At 46.5% G+C, this 19,356-nt stretch overlaps 3 non-coding genes across 3 annotated transcripts; all 3 read left to right on the forward strand.

Annotated features, from left to right (window-relative positions):
* Positions 1–858: 858 nt before the first annotated feature.
* On the forward strand, positions 859–931 carry trnar-ucg (transfer RNA arginine (anticodon UCG)). The gene has a single exon. It is a non-coding gene; the product is annotated as a tRNA-Arg (tRNA).
* A 3,747-nt stretch (positions 932–4,678) lies between these two features.
* On the forward strand, positions 4,679–4,751 carry trnar-ucg (transfer RNA arginine (anticodon UCG)). The gene has a single exon. It is a non-coding gene; the product is annotated as a tRNA-Arg (tRNA).
* A 3,753-nt stretch (positions 4,752–8,504) lies between these two features.
* trnar-ucg (transfer RNA arginine (anticodon UCG)) lies at positions 8,505–8,577 on the forward strand. The gene has a single exon. It is a non-coding gene; the product is annotated as a tRNA-Arg (tRNA).
* Positions 8,578–19,356: the final 10,779 nt, after the last annotated feature.

Raw genomic sequence — 19,356 nt, forward strand, 5'->3', positions numbered from 1 at the left:
CATGTACCGATATTTATATCTTTCAAAAACTGAGGCAATTGAATTCAAACAAATGCAGAACGATGCTCTTCCCTCAGCTCCACAGACAGAGGAACTCGGGAAAGCAGCGGCGTGACATGGTTCTATAGGTATAGCTGAGTGATTGCACTTATAAACAGGAAATCCCGTTCCTTATTGCGGTGTCGAATCCTGCTGCCGGTGGCTGAAGGCACAGCAAGATGGAGTTTGTTTCGCATCTCTGTGTTTGGGATTCCAATCCCGGCGGGAAAACACTTCTTCCAGGTCAGAAGTGGCGTCAATCTCCAATGCACTCCCTGAACAGCTCGGATTCACCCGTGCACCCTGATGAAGGGCTTATGCCCGAAACGTCGAATTTCCTATTCCTTGGATGCTGCCTGACCTGCTGTGCTTTAACCAGCAACACAATTTCAGCTGTGATCTCCAGCATCTGCAGACCTCATTTTTCACCCGTGCATTGCCAGCTTTGTTCGAATTGGTGTGTTTCCTGATTCCTGACTAGAGTTTTCTCGCTGAATTTGGTCAAAGCTTTGACTGGAATAGACCATGATTCAATGTATGAAAGTACATTTCACTGGGGTGGAACCTGAACCCGCATAGTGACTGTGAATAAAACAATGGAAACTCTCAGCACAGGAATAAGAGACACTGAAGCAGACACATGAGGACAAATATCTTTTCTCTGTCAGTGAAAGGCGCTGCTTCACAAAGGGGAGACTTCGAGGTGAAGCAGTGACGGTGATAATTTCTGCTGATTATTCACCCGATGAAGGCCGTTTCTGACCGAAGTCCGTGTTTACATTACATACTGACAACCTGTCAGCGCTGCCCCAGCGATTGGGGCCAGTAGCGTAATGGATAACGCGTCTGACTTCGGATCAGAAGATTGTCGGTTCGAGTCCTACCTGGCTCGGGGCCGTGGCGCCCTTTATTGCGCTTGCTTCCTGTTGCATTGCCATTTCTGAGTTGTTTGGAGATGCTGGGATTGGATTCGTGCGTTTGTGAATTTGAAAGTTGCATTTCAGCCCGTTGCAGCTCATTCTCACACCGGTGTATGTCAGGTCCTGATTTGACACTATGTGAGCAGCTGCTGGGATGAGAACCGCGTGTTCCATAGCCCTTAATTCCTTCTGACATCAAGAATTTATCAATCTCTGCCTTGAAGACATTTAGCGTCCCGGCCTCCACTGCACTCTGTGACAATGAATTCCACAGGCCCACCACTCTCTGGATGAAGAAATGTCTCCGCATTTCTATTCTGAATTGACCCTCTCTAATTCTAAGGCTGCGTCCACGGGTCCTAGTCTCAGGACTACAAGGAGTCAGTCTCATGTTTGGATGGAAATGATATAAGGAAATGGAGTACTGGGCTAATGGTCGGATACCTGGTAGTGTGGATGAGCAGTGGGATCTTGGTGTCCATGTACACAGATCTCTGAAAATTGCCACCCAGGTAAATAGTGCTGTGAAGAGGCATATGGTGTACTGGCTTTTATTGGTAGAGGAATTGAGTTCCGGAGTCCTGAGGTCATGTTGCAGTTGTATAAGACTCTGGTGCACCCGCATCTGGAGTATTGTGTGCAGTTTTGGTCGCCATACTATAGGAAGGATGTGAAGGCACTGGAACGTGTGCAGAAGTGGTTTACCAGGATGTTGCCTGGTATGGTAGGAAGATCGTATGAGGAATGATTGAGGCGCTTGGGGATGATTTCATTGGAGAAAAGAAGGTTTAGGGGTGACTTGATAGAGGTGTGCAAGATGATTAGGGGTTTAGATAGGGTTGACCATAAGAACCTTTTTCCACCTATGGAGTCAGATATTACGAGGGGGCATAGCTTTAAATTAATGGTGGTAACTATAGGACTGATGTTAGGAGTAGATTCTTTACACAGCGGGTTGTGAGTTCATGGAATGCCCTGCCAGTAACAGTGGTGGACTCTCCCTCTTTATGGGCATTTAAACGGGCATTGGATAAGCATATGGAGGATAGTGGGCTAGTGTAGGTTAGGTGGGCTTGGATCGGCGCAACACCGAGGGCCCAAGGGCCTGTACTGTGCTGTATGTTTCTATGGTCTATGTTCTATGTTCTATGAAACCTGAGGGCCAACTTTTATACACTAAGACCGATAAGCGTATAGAATGAGCTGCTAGCGGAAGTAACATTAACAATATTTAAAAGGTATTTGGACAAATACATGCACAGGAATTGTTCAGAAGGATAAAGGGCCAAGTGCAGGGAAATAAGATTATCGTGGAAGGATAATTTGGTTGGCATGGATCAGTTTGAGCCAAAGCCCTGTCTCTGTGATGTGCAACTCTCACACTCTCGGACACAAATCAGATACCAGAAATGTTGGAGAATGCAAATTTTACTGAGTGGGGGAACTGAGGCTGATCAATATTAGTGAAGAAATGTTGCTTTGATAATTGCGGGGATGGACGGTGGATCAACCCACAGGGCCTGATAATCTACATCCAAGCGTACTTCACAAAGTGGTTCCAGCAATAGATAATGCATTCACTGCCAGGATTATCTGCATTCCGATACAGTCCCTGCAGACTGGAGAGCAGCTGATATCACTCGAATATTAAAAAATGGAGACATTGTCTTTGTTTTCTCTATAAGCCTGAAATTTCCTGTGGTAGTACCGAATTCTACTGAGACTCTCTTCGGGCGGAGTGTGTCCCCATGATGCATGGTACAATAAACTGATTAATACTCAAGGTCTGCCTGCAGTGATTTTCTACCACAGCGCGTGTGTTTAATTATGTAACTGCATATACATTTCTGTGTCTATTGCCATGTAAGCACATCATATTGCCATGAAACCACTTTGGGTGTCAGAGGTCACCGGCATGCTCTCGTCGTTGGAAGATGCTCACGTGTATTTCAGATAATGTGCTTTCATGCAATGCAGCTTTCCTGCTTGATGAAGAGATGGTATACTAGCCTTCATTGTGAGAGGTTGAGTCCAGGAGCAGGGATGTGTTGTCGGCTTGGTGAGGCCACACCTCCAATATCGTATGCCGTTTTGGTCTCCTTTTCTGAGGAATGTATTATCTATCCTGTCTAGTCCTGTTAAGATTTTATAAGTCTCTATGAGATTCCTTCCTCATCCGTCTGAACTCGGGAGGAAACAATCCTAACGCAGTTAATCTCTCCTCATACGTCAGCCCCACCATCCCCTCAACCAGCCTGGTAACCCTTCACTGCACTCCCTCAAGAGCAAGACCATATTATTCTTCATCATTCTTGAAGCAGATCCTTTGCCTGACTGTAGAAAATCTCACCATGCAGAAAGTAAATTCACAAGTCACATGCATCCATTCCGCACTCATGCCCGGGCACACTTGTTTGATCATTTAGGGACTCTGCATTTGAGAGGACGCAGAATGTGCGAATTTGTAACGTCACCTCCAAATCTCAGCATAGCAACTGGGATACTCTCGTCCACATCTCAATTACACCCAACATGTCTTTCACTCCTCCCTCTTCACCTTCCAGGGCTGTATAATTCCTTGCAAGCGCATCTGTGCACAGCGGTTGTCCAGACTGAAATAAAGAGTATTGTTGTGACAAGATCTGCTGTTGGAACTGCTGAGGGAACTCAGCAGGAGCGGCAGTGCCTGAGGGAGGAAACGGAATTCTCATAAAGTTCCGTAGAAATTCTGAAACGGAGTCTCTGATTCTCTCTCCACAGATGCGGCCAGACCGGATGATTTTTTTGTTTTCCTGCAGTTTCTGCTTTTGCTTTTAGCTGAATGTCTATTCCATTGACCGGAATGATACACCCAGACACACCATGTCCCGATATTTATATCTTTCAATAACTGAGGCAATTGAATTCAAACAAATGCAGAACGATGCTCTTCCCTCAGCTCCACAGACAGAGGAACTCGGGAAAGCAGCGGCGTGACATGGTTCTATAGGTATAGCTGAGTGATTGCACTTATAAACAGGAAATCCCGTTCCTTATTGCGGTGTCGAATCCTGCTGCCGGTGGCTGAAGGCAGAGCAAGAGGGAGTTTGTTTCGCATCTCTGTGTTTGGGATTCCAATCCCGGCGGGAAAACACTTCTTCCAGGTCACAAGTGGCGTCAATCTCCAATGCACTCCCTGAACAGCTCGGATTCACCCGTGCACCCTGATGAAGGGCTTATGCCCGAAACGTCGAATTTCCTGTTCCTTGCATGCTGCCTGACCTGCTGTGCTTTAACCAGCAACACATTTTCAGCTGTGATCTCCAGCATCTGCAGACCTCATTTTTCACCCGTGCATTGCCAGCTTTGTTCGAATTGGTGCGTTTCCAGATTCCTGACTAGAGTTTTCTCGCTGAATTTGGTCAAGGCATTGACTGGAATAGACCATGATTCAATGTATGAAAGTACATTTCACTGGGGTGGAACCTAAACACGCATAGTGACTGTGAATAAAACCATGGAAACTCTCAGCACAGGAACAAGAGACACTGAAGCAGACACATGAGGACAAATATCTTTTCTCTGTCAGTGAAAGGCGCTGCTTCACAAAGGGGAGACTTCGAGGTGAAGCAGTGACGGTGATAATTACTACTGATTATTCACCCGATGAAGGCCGTTTCTGACCGAAGTCCGTGTTTACATTACATACTGACAACCTGTCAGCGCTGCCCCAGCGGTTGGGGCCAGTAGCGTAATGGATAACGTGTCTGACTTCGGATCAGAAGATTGTCGGTTCGAGTCCTACCTGGCTCGGCTCCGTGGCGCTCTTTATTGCGCATGCTTCCTGTTGCATTGCCATTTCTGAGTTGTTTGGAGATGCTGGCATTGGATTCGTGCGTTTGTGAATTTGAAAGTTGCATTTCAGCCCGTTGCAGCTCATTCTCACACCGGTGTATGTCAGGTCCTGATTTGACACGATGTGAGCAGCTGCTGGGATGAGAACCGCGTGTTCCATAGCCCTTAATTCCTTCTGACATCAAGAATTTATCAATCTCTGCCTTGAAGACATTTAGCGTCCCGGCCTCCGCTGCACTCTGTGACAATGAATTCCACAGGCCCACCACTCTCTGGATGAAGAAATGTCTCCGCATTTCTATTCTGAATTGACCCTCTCTAATTCTAAGGCTGCGTCCACAGGTCCTAGTCTCAGGACTAGAAGGAGTCAGTCTCATGTTTGGATGGAAATCATATAAGGAAATGGAGTACTGGGCTAATGGTCGGATACTTGGTAGTGTGGATGAGCAGTGGGATCTTGGTGTCCATGTACACAGATCTCTGAAAATTGCCACCCAGGTAAATAGTGCTGTGAAGAGGCATATGGTGTACTGGCTTTTATTGGTAGAGGAATTGAGTTCCGGAGTCCTGAGGTCATGTTGCAGTTGTATAAGACTCTGGTGCACCCGCATCTGGAGTATTGTGTGCAGTTTTGGTCGCCATACTATAGGAAGGATGTGAAGGTACTGGAACGGGTGCAGAAGAGGTTTACCAGGATGTTGCCTGGTATGGTAGGAAGATCGTATTAGGAAAGATTGAGGCACTTGGGGGTGATTTCATTGGAGAAAAGAAGGTTTAGGGGTGACTTGATAGAGGTGTGCAAGATGATTAGGGGTTTAGATAGGGTTGACCATAAGAACCTTTTTCCACCTATGGAGTCAGATATTACGAGGGGGCATAGCTTTAAATTAATGGTGGTAACTATAGGACTGATGTTAGGGGTAGATTCTTTACTCAGCGAGTCATGAGTTCATGGAATGCCCTGCCAGTAGCAGTGGTGGACTCTCCCTCTTTATGGGCATTTAAACGGGCATTGGAGAAGCATATGGAGGATAGTGGGCTAGTGTAGGTTAGGTGGGCTTGGATCGGCGCAACACCGAGGGCTGAAGGGCCTGCACTGTGCTGTATTTTTCTATGTTCTATGTTCTATGAAACCTGAGGGCCAACTTTTATACACTAAGACCGATAAGCATATAGAATGAGCTGCCAGCGGAAGTGGTTGAGGGAGAAACATTAACAATATTTAAAAGGTATTTGGACAAATACATGCACAGGAATTGTTCAGAAGGATAAAGGGCCAAGTGCAGGGAAATAAGATTATCGTGGAAGGATAATTTGGTTGGCATGGATCAGTTTGAGCCAAAGCCCTGTCTCTGTGATGTGCAACTCTCACACTCTCGGACACAAATCAGATACCAGAAATGTTGGAGAATGCAAATTTTACTGAGTTGGGGAACTGAGGCTGATCAATATTAGTGAAGAAATGTTGCTTTGATAATTGCGGGGAAGGACGGTGGATCAACCCACAGGGCCTGATAATCTACATCCAAGCGTACTTCACAAAGTCGTTCCAGCAATAGATAATGCATTCACTGCCAGGATTGTCTACATTCCGATACAGTCCCTGCAGACTGGAGAGCAGCTGATATCACTCGAATATTAAAAAATGGAGACATTGTCTTTGTTTTCTCTATAATCCTGAAATTTCCTGCGGTAGTACCGAGTTCTACTGAGCCTCTCTTCGGGCGGAGTGTGTCCCCATGATGCATCGTACAATAAACTGATTAATACTCAAGGTCTGCCTGCAGTGATTTTCTACAGCAGCGCGGGTGTTTAATTATGTGACTGCATATACATTTCTGTGTCTATTGCCATGTAAGCACATCATATTGCCATGAAACCACTTTGGGTGTCAGAGATCACCGGCATGCTCTCGTCGTTGGAAGATGCTCACGTGTATTTCAGATAATGTGCTTTCATGCAATGCAGCTTTCCTGCTTGATGAAGGGATGGTATACTAGCCTTCATTGTGAGAGGTTGAGTCCAGGAGCAGGGATCTGTTGTCGCCTTGGTGAGGCCACACCTCCAATATTGTATGCCGTTTTGGTCTCCCTTTCTGAGGAATGTATTATCTATCCTGTCTAGACCTGTTAAGATTTTATAAGTCTCTTTGAGATTCCTTCCTCATCCGTCTGAACTCGGGAGGAAACAATCCTAACGCAGTTAATCTCTCCTCATACGTCAGCCCCACCATCCCCTCAACCAGCCTGGTAACCCTTCACTGCACTCCCTCAAGAGCAAGACCATATTATTCATCATCATTCTTGAAGCAGATCCTTTGCCTGACTGTAGAAAATCTCACCATGCAGAAAGTAAATTCACAAGTCACACGCCTCCATTCCGCACTCATGCCCGGGCACACTTGTTTGATAATTTAGGGACTCTGCATTTGAGAGGACGCAGAATGTGCGAATTTGTAACGTCACCTCCAAATCTCAGAATAGCAACTGGGATACTCTCGTCCACATCTCAATTACACCCAACATGTCTTTCACTCCTCCCTCTTCATCTTCCAGGGCTGTATAATTCCTTGCAAGCGCATCTGTGCACCTCGGTTGTCCAGACTGAAATAAAGAGTATTGTTGTGACAAGATCTGCTGTTGGAATTGCTGAGGGAACCCAGCAGGAGCGGCAGTGCCTGAGGGAGGAAACGGAATTCTCATAAAATTCCGTAGAAATTCTGAAACGGAGTCTCTGATTCTCTCTCCACAGATGCGGCCAGACCGGATGATTTTATTGTTTTCCTGCAGTTTCTGCTTTTGCTTTTAGCTGAATGTCTATTCCATTGACCGGAATGATACACCCAGACACACCATGTACCGATATTTATATCTTTCAATAACTGAGGCAATTGAATTCAATCAAATGCAGAACGATGCTCTTCCCTCAGCTCCACAGACAGAGGAACTCGGGAAAGCAGCGGCGTGACATGGTTCTATAGGTTATAGCTGAGTGATTGCACTTATAAACAGGAAATCCCGTTCCTTATTACGGTGTCGAATCCTGCTGCCGGTGGCTGAAGGCAGAGCAAGAGGGAGTTTGTTTCGCATCTCTGTGTTTGGGATTCCAATCCCGGCGGGAAAACACTTCTTCCAGGTCACAAGTGGCGTCAATCTCCAATGCACTCCCTGAACAGCTCGGATTCACCCGTGCACCCTGATGAAGGGCTTATGCCCGAAACGTCGAATTTCCTATTCCTTGGATGCTGCCTGACCTGCTGTGCTTTAACCAGCAACACATTTTCAGCTGTGATCTCCAGCATCTGCAGACTTCATTTTTCACCCGTGCATTGCCAGCTTTGTTCGAATTGGTGTGTTTCCAGATTCCTGACTAGAGTTTTCTCGCTGAATTTGGTCAAGGCATTGACTGGAATAGACCATGATTCAATGTATGAAAGTACATTTCACTGGGGTGGAACCTAAACACGCATAGTGACTGTGAATAAAACCATGGAAACTCTCAGCACAGGAACAAGAGACACTGAAGCAGACACATGAGGACAAATATCTTTTCTCTGTCAGTGAAAGGCGCTGCTTCACAAAGGGGAGACTTCGAGGTGAAGCAGTGACGGTGATAATTACTACTGATTATTCACCCGATGAAGGCCGTTTCTGACCGAAGTCCGTGTTTAAATTACATACTGACAACCTGTCAGCGCTGCCCCAGCGGTTGGGGCCAGTAGCGTAATGGATAACGCGTCTGACTTCGGATCAGAAGATTGTAGGTTCGAGTCCTACCTGGCTCGGGTCCGTGGCGCTCTTTATTGCGCATGCTTCCTGTTGCATTGCCATTTCTGAGTTGTTTGGAGATGCTGGCATTGGATTCGTGCGTTTGTGAATTTGAAAGTTGCATTTCAGCCCGTTGCAGCTCATTCTCACACCGGTGTATGTCAGCTTCTGAGGAGCTGTGTGGTTCCGATCAGTGCTCTCTCGAATTTGAAATAGGGCCGAGAAAATGATCCGATTTATCTGTCAGAATGTTTATCAAAATCTCTCATTAGCTTGCAGCGTTGCAAATTCTAAAGGACTCTATCGGCTGTAATGCTGTTTCTATTACCCTCAGCTCCTGAAAGATTGTGCTCGAATGACCTTTTTATGTCGTTTCGTTTGTGTCAGTTCACAGCCATGTCGAAAGGAGAATTGGTCCTTTCAGTGTTTACATCAACATGTGTCTCCATTTGTATCTCTTTCTCTGTGTATCCACCTGACCCTCTTCCACATTCTTCGACTCTCTGTCTGTCCATATCCCTTATTCCCCATCTCTGTTCTTCACAAAGCCTGACATTAGGAGACAGTTTGAGAGTGGAGCTGCTGAAAGGCTCTCTCCACCCTGGCTGGAGTGTGTAGAACTGGGCTCACATTCTCCAATTAATGTGTCTGTCCCTTCGACCTGAGATCAGGAGACATTTCTTCCTCAATATATTATCACACTTACAAATTCAAAATACAATACCTAATCCAACAGGACAAAAACACAATTATAATACAACTACAGGAGCACAATAATGTATTTACTGTCGGTGTGAAATGAACGGCGACAGCAGAGAATCAGTGCGATCAGATCGTGTTGTTTGTGTCATTACCAGATCATTCCCCAGCAGGTCTGCAGTGTCTCCTGCCTCACCTCGTTATTTCCACCAAACTGGGAAAGAAGCGTGGCTGGGGGTGGGCTGGAGTAACAGAGGAGCGGAAGCAGAAATGTTTGTGAAACAATTGAAATAAACTCCAGGTTCAATTAATAGTTAAAGAGAAATAAAAACTCACTCGTGGAATGAAACGAGGAATCATCAGCCGGATCACCGACTCAAACAGCATGCTGAATTGTTTGGTCGGAGATCATACACTTGCAACAAGTTGACACAGTCACACATCAATACAATCAGCGAGCACCGTTCAGATTTGAACGGAATTACCCCCATCTACTTTGCAAGTGCATTAACCAACTAAACCACATCACCAGGACATGAGCAGCTTCACTTACCGATATGTGCAGTCCTGTAACCACCTGGTCACTAACTCCGAAATGTGTTTTCGGTATCACTGTTGCTCAGTGAGAATTGCAATCAACCTAAACTTTTGCCAAAACAGTTCACAGTCGAACATTCTTCACTGGAAATGGACAGAAATAAAACACAATCTCCTTTTGCCTTGGCTTCAACATGATTCTTTCGATCCCTCTAAACTGACAGGGTAAAGAGGATGTGTTCAACCTCTTGGCGTCCCTTCATCATATTAATACACACTCTCAGGGAACCTCACACCAAGAGGAACAGGGTCATTGAGGTGAATTGGCCAGCTGTGGTGTTTGAGTCAGTGTAAACAGTGAAGGATGACCCGTGAACACCGACACTGACACCATCAGCTCCACCTCACATCCTGCCCCATGCCTCCCACTCATCTTTGCTGTTGTCATAAACCTGGTCCCTTTTTTTTCCAAACGTTGTTCCTTCTCTCGGGCATATTCTGTCCTTGATTATTTTTCAGATGGATAATAAAGCAGGCCAGGCTTACGATGAGACCGGTTTGGTACAGAGATGAAAAGGGTTTTGAGAAGCCTTTTATTTAGATATAAACAGATGAGACTTCAGGCCAAAGTGGTCATCTTTTAGAAGTCACGTAAAAACAATGACGGCAGATGCTGGAAACCAGGTTCTGGATCAGTGGTGCTGGAAGAGCACAGCAGTTCAGGCAGCATCCAAAGTGCAGAGAAATCGACGTTTCAGGCAAAAGCCCTTCATCAGGAATAAAGGCAGTGAGCATGAAGCGTGGGGAGATAAGCTAGAGGAGGGTGGGGGTGGGGAGAGGGTAGCATAGAGTGCAATGGGTGAGTGGGGGAGGGGATGAAGGTGATCGGTCAGGGAGGAGAGAGTGGAGTGGATAGGTGGAAAAGGAGCTAGGCAGGTAGGGCAAGTCCGGACAAGTCATGGGGACAGTGCTGAGCTGGAAGTTTGGAACTAGGGTGAGGTGGGGGAAGGGGAAATGAGGAAACAGGTGAAGTCCACATTGATGCCCTGGGGCTGAAGTGTTCCGAGGCGTAGTTGAGGCGTTCTTCCTCCAGGCGTCTGGTGGTGAGGGAGCAGAGGTGAAGGGGGCCCAGGACCTCCATGTCCTCGGCAGAGTGGGAGGGGGAGTTGAAATGTTGGGCCACGGGGCGATGTGGTTGATTGGTGGCCTGTGCAATGAAAGGAGAGTGGTCAGCTCTCTAGCTGAGCAGTTCAGTTCAGTCCAGAACTGGTTGGAAGTTTAACAGTGAGCTGTGTGGAAACTCCCTGTTCTGCGCTTCTAACCTCAACCTGGAAGCATTTGACCTGTTTTTGTCCTCTGTTTTAAAGGGGGGTTGCTTATTGGGACTGTTGTGTATATTCGGAACAGCAAGCTTAGGTCAAGTTTGGATAGATTGAGTTCTGTAGGTATTCCTAATTCTGTCGTTCGTGTTTCATGGTGTAATTTTGTGAATTATTTTATTCTCTCAGTTAAACCTGGTAGTCAACTTCGCTAACTGAATCTGGGTAATTGTAACTGTAGACTTACCAATACAAATTCCAAAGCTATGGGCTGGGCTGCCTGCTCACGAATGTTTTGAGCGGTCTGTCCTAGTCCATAACACGGTTCACCGTTATTTCACTTCCCTGCTCCACGTTTCAACTTAAACCCGGCTGTTTGCAGATGTCCGAATAGACCCTCTCACTGTTAGAAACGCATTCCTGGGATATCGCTGTCACTCAGTGGGATAGGACTCACTGCCCATCCCTAATTACTCCAGAGATTCGGGGAATACCCTAATGTCCCGGACACTTGAATCCCTCAGCGCGGTTGTACAGCTATGATACCGCTGGGAAGGGAGGTCCAGGATTTAGACCCAGCGACACTGAAGGGACAGCGGTACATTTCCAACTCAGAACGGTGAGATGATTGGAGGGGGATTTCCGGCGGTGGGTTCCCCGTGTATCTGCTGCCAGTGTTCTTCGAGTTCGATGCAAACAATCACTGGGCTGGTTCTGGCCAGAAACTACATGTGTCTTCTGTGTGCAACGAGGAACGGATTCTCATTCAGGTAATTCACACCAAGACAAATAAATCTTCATTCCCTTACTGGGAAACGTATCCAAGTCTGGACGATGCAAACACGGACTCTTCAGCAGGGACTCCCTTCCGTGCTGCTGACTGTAACCTTTGTGACCTGACTTACACACAGTTTTTTTGTTTAGATTAGATTCTCTACCGTGTGGAAACAGGCCCTTCGACCCAACAAGTCCACACTGCCCCTCCGAAGAGAAACCCACCCAAACCCGCTCCCCTACCCTCTATTTACCCCCTGGCTATCGCACCTAACACTGTGGTCAATTTAGCACGGCCAATTCCACTGACCTGCACATCTTTGGATTGTGGGTGGAAACCGGAGCACCCTGTCCCTGTCCTTTGGGTTATAACCACCTTCAGCAGCAATGCTTCTCTCTCCAAGTTTCCGAACAGTTCATGTTTTCGCCCTGGGATTCAATGTGAAGATAGTGGAGCTTTGATAAATTGATGTTGTTCAGGAGTAGCACTGAAAGAAGGTACAGAACAGCCTGATGATAACAAGGGCTCGTTCTGAGGCGATGGCTTGTGGTGAAGTGGCGCTATCTACAAATAGACAATAGACAATAGGTGCAGGAGTAGGCCATTCAGCCCTTCGAGCCTGCACCACCATTCAATATGATCATGGCTGATCATCCTTAATAAGTATCCTCTTCCTGCCTTATCTCCATAACCCTTGATTACACTATCCTTGAGAGCTCTATCCAACTCTTTCTTAAATGAATCCAGAGACTGGGCCTCCACTGCCCTCTGTGGCAGAGCATTCCACACAGCCACCACTTTCTGGGTGAAGACGTTTCTCCTCATCTCTCTCCTAAATGGTCTACCCCGTATTTTTAAGCTTGTGTCCTCTGGTTCGGCACTCACCCATCAGCGGAAACATGTTTCCTGCCTCCAGAGTGTCCAATCCTTTAATAATCTTATGATGGGTTAGGGAAACCGTCTGATGCTAAGCAGCGTAATGGATAACGTGACCGACTTCGCATCAGAAGGTTGTAGATTCGAGTCCTACCTGGCTTGGGAGCAATGAGAGCTTTATTCCGCACGCTTCCTTTTGCATTTCCGTTTCTGAGGTGATGGAATTGCATTCTTGCGTTTTGGATTTGAAAGTTGCATTTCAGCCCGTTGCAGCTCATTCTCACACAGGTGTATGTCAGCTTCTGAGGAGCTGTGGGGATTTCATCAGTGCTCTGTCGAATTTGAAAGCAGTATTTAGGTCCATTACAATCTGTTGTCAGACCGATGCATAGCAGGTCCTGATTTGACACAATGTGAGGAGCTGCTGGGATGAGAACCGTGTGTTTTGCAATTGGAAATTGCATTCCTGTCCATTGTAGCTCATTGTCAGACCGGTGGATGACAGCTCCTGTTATGTCAGGGTCTGTGCAGCTGCAGGGATTGGATCAGTACGTTTTTAAATTTAAACGCTGCAATCGGGTCTGTTGACCGTTTTAAATTCCAGCTCACCGCAGCATCTCTCATTGTCTGTCCAACTGGCTTGAGTTGCACCTAAAGCTGCCTTTTGCTGGAGAAGCAGGTATGCGAGGTCGGAGGGCAAAAGTGAAGCACAAGGGGCGGGTATAATGCTGAGAGTTTTGCCCCTCACAGGGTATGAGTCTGTGTGTCTCTCTCTGTGGGTGAAAATAAGGATGTGTTCGTCAAGGGTGGGCACAAAACAGTGTGATCATTTCAAACTTCAGTCCCATTGCTGTGTCATTTAAGATCACTGGGAGAATCTCTTTGACATGTTCACTGCAAACATCCGAACATACAATGTTATGGGTCAAGACCTGGAATCTGGGACTAGAAAAGCTGGATGTCTTTGAGCCGCACTGCACGATGGGCTGAATGGTCGTTTCTCATTCTGCAAAACTTCAAAGACAAATTGAAATTAATGGGCAGATAAAAAATAATCAGAAAGAAAAAGACAAAAGCGGTATCACTGAGAATAAATGCGAATGCTTCTCTCACCTTCTCATGTTACCTCCTGGTTCAGATTCGGTTCTCTCACCGCCGCGGCACTGGTTCTATTCCCGGTCAGGGAATGGGTGTTGTGTTCTGTAAACATATCGTGGTAACCGTATTCCTGACCAATTTTCCTCAAACCAGCAAGTTCATTGGATTTGTCCCAATCGTTAATAAGATTAACATAAAACAGAGAGCTGCAGATGCTGGAAATCCGACACCAAAAACAAGAATTGAAGGAGAAACTCAGCAGGCCCAGCAACATGTGTGGAGAGAAGCAGGGTTAGTGTTTCAGAGAGACAGAACCAGGTTAGTTTTGCATTTCTATGTAATAGGGCCGAGAAAATGATCAGATTTATCTGTCAGAATGTTTATCAAAATCTCTCATTAGCTTACAGCGTTACAAATTCAAAAGGACTCTATCGGCTGTAATGCTGTTTTATTGCCCGGAGCTGCTGAAAGATTGTGCTTAAATGATTATTTCTTTTTCGATTCGTTTGTGTCAGTTCACAGCCATGTCGAAAGGAGAATTGGTCCTTTCAGTGTTTACATCAACATGTGTCTTCATTTCTGTCTCTTTCTCTGTGTATCCACTTGACCCTCTTCCACATTCTCCGACACTCTGTCTATCCATATCCCTCATTCCCATCTCTGTTCTTCAGAAAGCCTGACATTAGGAGACAGTTTGAGAGTGGAGCTGCTGAAAGGCTCTCTCCGCCCTGGCTGGACTGTGTAGAACTGGGCTCACATTCTCCAATTAATGTGTCCGTCCCTTCGTCCTGATTTCAGGAGACATTTCTTCCTCAATATATTGTCACACTGACAAATTCAAAATACAATACCTAATCCAACAGGACAAAAACACGATTACAATACAACTACAGGAGCACAATAATGTATTTACTGTTGGTGTGAAATGAATGAACGGCGACAGCAGAGAAGCGGGGGGATCAGATCGTGTTGTCTGTGTCATTACCAGATCATTCCCCAGCAGGTCTGCAGTGTCTCCTGCCTCACCTCGTTATTTCCACCCAACTGGGAAAGAAGCGTGGCTGGGGGTGGGCTGGAGTAACAGAGGAGCGGAAGCAGAAATGTTTGTGAAATAATTGAAATAAACTCCAGGTTCAATTAATAGTTAGAGAGAAATAAAAACTCACTCGTGGACTTAAACCAGGAATCATCAGCCGGATCACCGACTCAAACAGCATGCTGAATTGTTTGGTCTGAGATCATACACTTGCAACAAGTTGACGCAGTCACACATCAATACAATCAGCGATCACCGTTCAGATTTGAACGGAATTACCCCCATCTACTTTGCAAGTGCATTAACCAACTAAACCACATCACCAGGACATGAGCAGCTTCACTTACCGGTATGTGCAGTCCGGTAACCACCTGGTCACTAACTCCGAAATGTGTTTTCGGTATCACTGTTGCTCAGTGAGAATTGCAATCAACCTAAACTTTTGCCAAAACAGTTCACAGTCGAACATTCTTCACTGGAAATGGACAGAAATAAAAGACAATCTCCTTTTGCATTGGCTTCAACATGATTCTTTCCATCCCTCTAAACTGACAGTGTAAAGAGGATGTGTTCAACCTCTTGGCGTCCCTTCATCATATTAATGCACACTCTCAGGGAACCTCACACCAAGAGGAACAGGGTCATTGAGGTGAATTGGCCAGCTGTGGTGTTTGAGTCAGTGTAAACAGTGAAGGATGACCCGTGAACACCGACACTGACACCATCAGCTCCACCTTACATCCTGCCCCATGCCTCCCACTCATCTTTGCTGTTGTCATAAACCTGGTCCCTTTTTTTTCCAAACGTTGTTCCTTCTCTCAGGCATATTCTGTCCTTGATTATTTTTCAGATGGATAATAAAGCAGGCCAGGCTTACGATGAGACCGGATGGTACAGAGATGAAAAGGGTATGGAGAAGCCTTTTATTTAGATATAAACAGATGAGACTTCAGGCCAAAGTGGTCATCTTTTAGAAGTCACGTAAAAACAATGACTGCAGATGCTGGAAACCAGGTTCTGGATCAGTGGTGCTGGAAGAGCACAGCAGTTCAGGCAGCATCCAAAGTGCAGAGAAATCGACGTTTCAGGCAAAAGCCCTTCATCAGGAATAAAGGCAGAGAGCCTGAAGCGTGGGGAGATAAGCTAGAGGAGGGTGGGGGTGGGGAGAGAGTAGCATAGAGTACAATGGGTGAGTGGGGGAGGGGATGAGGGTGATAGGTCAGGGAGGAGAGGGTGTAGTGGATAGGTGGAAAAGGAGCTAGGCAGGTAGGGCAAGTCCGGACAAGTCATGGGGACAGCGCTGAGCTGGAAGTTTGGAACTAGGGTGAGGTGGGGGAAGGGAAAATGAGGAAACAGGTGAAGTCCACATTGATGCCCTGGGGTTGAAGTGTTCCGAAGCGGAAGATGAGGCATTCTTCCTCCAGGCGTCTGGTGGTGAGGGAGGGGCGGTGAAGGAGGCCCAGGACCTCCATGTCCTCGGCAGAGTGGGAGGGGGAGGTGAAATGCTGGGCCACGGGGCGGTATGGTTGATTGGTGGCCTGTGCAATGAAAGGAGAGTGGTCAGCTCTCTAGGTGAGCAGTTCAGTTCATTCCAGAACTGGTTGGAAGTTTAACAGTGAGCTGTGTGGAAACTCCCTGTTCTGCGCTTCTCACCTCAACCTGGAAGCATTTAACCTGTTTTTGTCCTCTGTTTAAAAGGGGGGGTGGTGGGTTGCTTATTGGGACTGTTGTGCATATTCGGAACAGCACGCTTAGGTCAAGTTTGGATAGACTGAGTTCTGTAGGGATTCCTAATTCTGCCGTTCGTGTTTCATGGTGTAATTTTGTGAATTATTTTATTCTCTCAGTTAAACCTGGTAGTCAACTTCGCTAACTGAATCTGGGTAATTGTAACTGTACACTTACCGATACAAATTCCAAAGCTATGGGCTGGGCTGCCTGCTCACGAATGTTTTGAGCGGTCTGTCCTAGTCCATAACACGGTTCACCGTTATTTCACTTCCCTGCTCCACGTTTCACCTTAAACCCGGCTGTTTGCAGATGTCCGAATAGACCCTCTCACTGTTAGAAACGCATTCCTGGGATATCGCTGTCACTCGATGGGATAGGACTCACTGCCCATCCCTAATTACTCCAGAGATTCGGGGAATACCCTAATGTCCCAGACACTTGAATCCCTCAGCGCGGTTGTACAGCCATGATACCGCTGGGGAGGGAGGTCCAGGATTTAGACCCAGCGACACTGAAGGGACAGCGATACATTTCCAACTCAGAAAGGTGAGATGATTGGAGGGGGATTTCTGGTGGTGGGTTCCCCGTGTATCTGCTGCCAGTGTCCTTCGAGTTCGATGCAAACAATCACTGGGCTGGTTCTGGCCAGAAACCACATGTGTCTTCTGTGTGCAACGAGGAACGGATTCTCATTCAGGTAATTCACACCAAGACAAATAAATCTTCATTCCCTGACTGGGAATCGTATCCAAGTCTGGACGATACAAATTCGGACTCTTCAGCAGGGACTCCCTCCCGTGCTGCTGACTGTAACCTTTGTGACCTGACTTACACACAGTTTTTTTGTTTAGATTAGATTCTCTACCGTGTGGAAACAGGCCCTTCGACCCAACAAGTCCACACTGCCCCTCCGAAGAGAAACCCACCCAAACCCGCTCCCCTACCCTCTATTTACCCCCTGGCTATCGCACCTAACACTGTGGTCAATTTAGCACGGCCAATTCCACTGACCTGCACATCTTTGGATTGTGGGTGGAAACCGGAGCACCCTGTCCCTGTCCTTTGGGTTATAACCACCTTCAGCAGCAATGCTTCTCTCTCCAAGTTTCCGAACAGTTCATGTTTTCGCCCTGGGATTCAATGTGAAGATAGTGGCGCTTTGATAAATTGATGTTGTTCAGGAGTAGCACTGAAAGAAGGTACAGAACAGCCTGATGATAACAAGGGCTCGTTCTGAGGCGATGGCTTGTGGTGAAGTGGCGCTATCTACAAATAGACAATAGACAATAGGTGCAGGAGTAGGCCATTCAGCCCTTCGAGCCTGCACCACCATTCAATATGATCATGGCTGATCATCCTTAATAAGTATCCTCTTCCTGCCTTATCTCCATAACCCTTGATTACACTATCCTTGAGAGCTCTATCCAACTCTTTCTTAAATGAATCCAGAGACTGGGCCTCCACTGCCCTCTGTGGCAGAGCATTCCACACAGCCACCACTTTCTGGGTGAAGACGTTTCTCCTCATCTCTCTCCTAAATGGTCTACCCCGTATTTTTAAGCTTATGTCCTCTGGTTCGGCACTCACCCATCAGCGGAAACATGTTTCCTGCCTCCAGAGTGTCCAATCCTTTAATAATCTTATGATGGGTCAGGGAACCCGTCTGATTCTAAGCAGCGTAATGGATAACGTGACCGCCTTCGCATCAGAAGGTTGTAGATTCGAGTCCTACCTGGCTTGGGAGCAATGAGAGCTTTATTCCGTATGCTTCCTTTTGCATTTCCGTTTCTGAGGTGATGGAATTGCATTCTTGCGTTTTGGATTTGAAAGTTGCATTTCAGCCCGTTGCAGCTCATTCTCACACAGGTGTATGTCAGCTTCTGAGGAGCTGTGGCGATTTCATCAGTGCTCTGTCGAATTTGAAAGCAGTATTTAGGTCCATTACAATCTGTTGTCAGACCGATGCATAGCAGGTCCTGATTTGACACAATGTGAGGAGCTGCTGGGATGAGAACCGTGTGTTTTGCAATTGGAAATTGCATTCCTGTCCATTGTAGCTCATTGTCAGACCGGTGTATGACAGCTCCTGTTATGTCAGGGTCTGTGCAGCTGCAGGGATTGGATCAGTACGTTTTTAAATTTAAAAGCTGCAATCGGGTCTGTTGACCGTTTTAAATTCCAGCTCACCGCAGCATCTCTCATTGTCTGTCCAACTGGCTTGAGTTACACCTAAAGCTGCCTTTTGCTGGAGAAGCAGGTATGCGAGGTCGGAGGGCAAAAGTGAAGCACAAGGGGCGGGTATAATGCTGAGAGTTTTGCCCCTCACAGGGTATGAGTCTGTGTGTCTCTCTCTGTGGGTGAAAATAAGGATGTGTTCGTCAAGGGTGGGCACAAAACAGTGTGATCATTTCAAACTTCAGTCCCATTGCTGTGTCATTTAAGATCACTGGGAGAATCTCTTTGACATGTTCACTGCAAACATCCGAACATACAATGTTATGGGTCAAGACCTGGAATCTGGGACTAGAAAAGCTGGATGTCTTTGAGCCGCACTGCACGATGGGCTGAATGGTCGTTTCTCATTCTGCAAAACTTCAAAGACAAATTGAAATTAATGGGCAGATAAAAAATAATCAGAAAGAAAAAGACAAAAGCGGTATCACTGAGAATAAATGCGAATGCTTCTCCCACCTTCTCATGTTACCTCCTGGTTCAGATTCGGTTC

The sequence above is a fragment of the Hemiscyllium ocellatum genome (genome assembly GCF_020745735.1).
Source record: "Hemiscyllium ocellatum isolate sHemOce1 chromosome X unlocalized genomic scaffold, sHemOce1.pat.X.cur. SUPER_X_unloc_2, whole genome shotgun sequence".
In the NCBI taxonomy this organism is placed as follows: Eukaryota; Metazoa; Chordata; class Chondrichthyes; order Orectolobiformes; family Hemiscylliidae; genus Hemiscyllium; species Hemiscyllium ocellatum.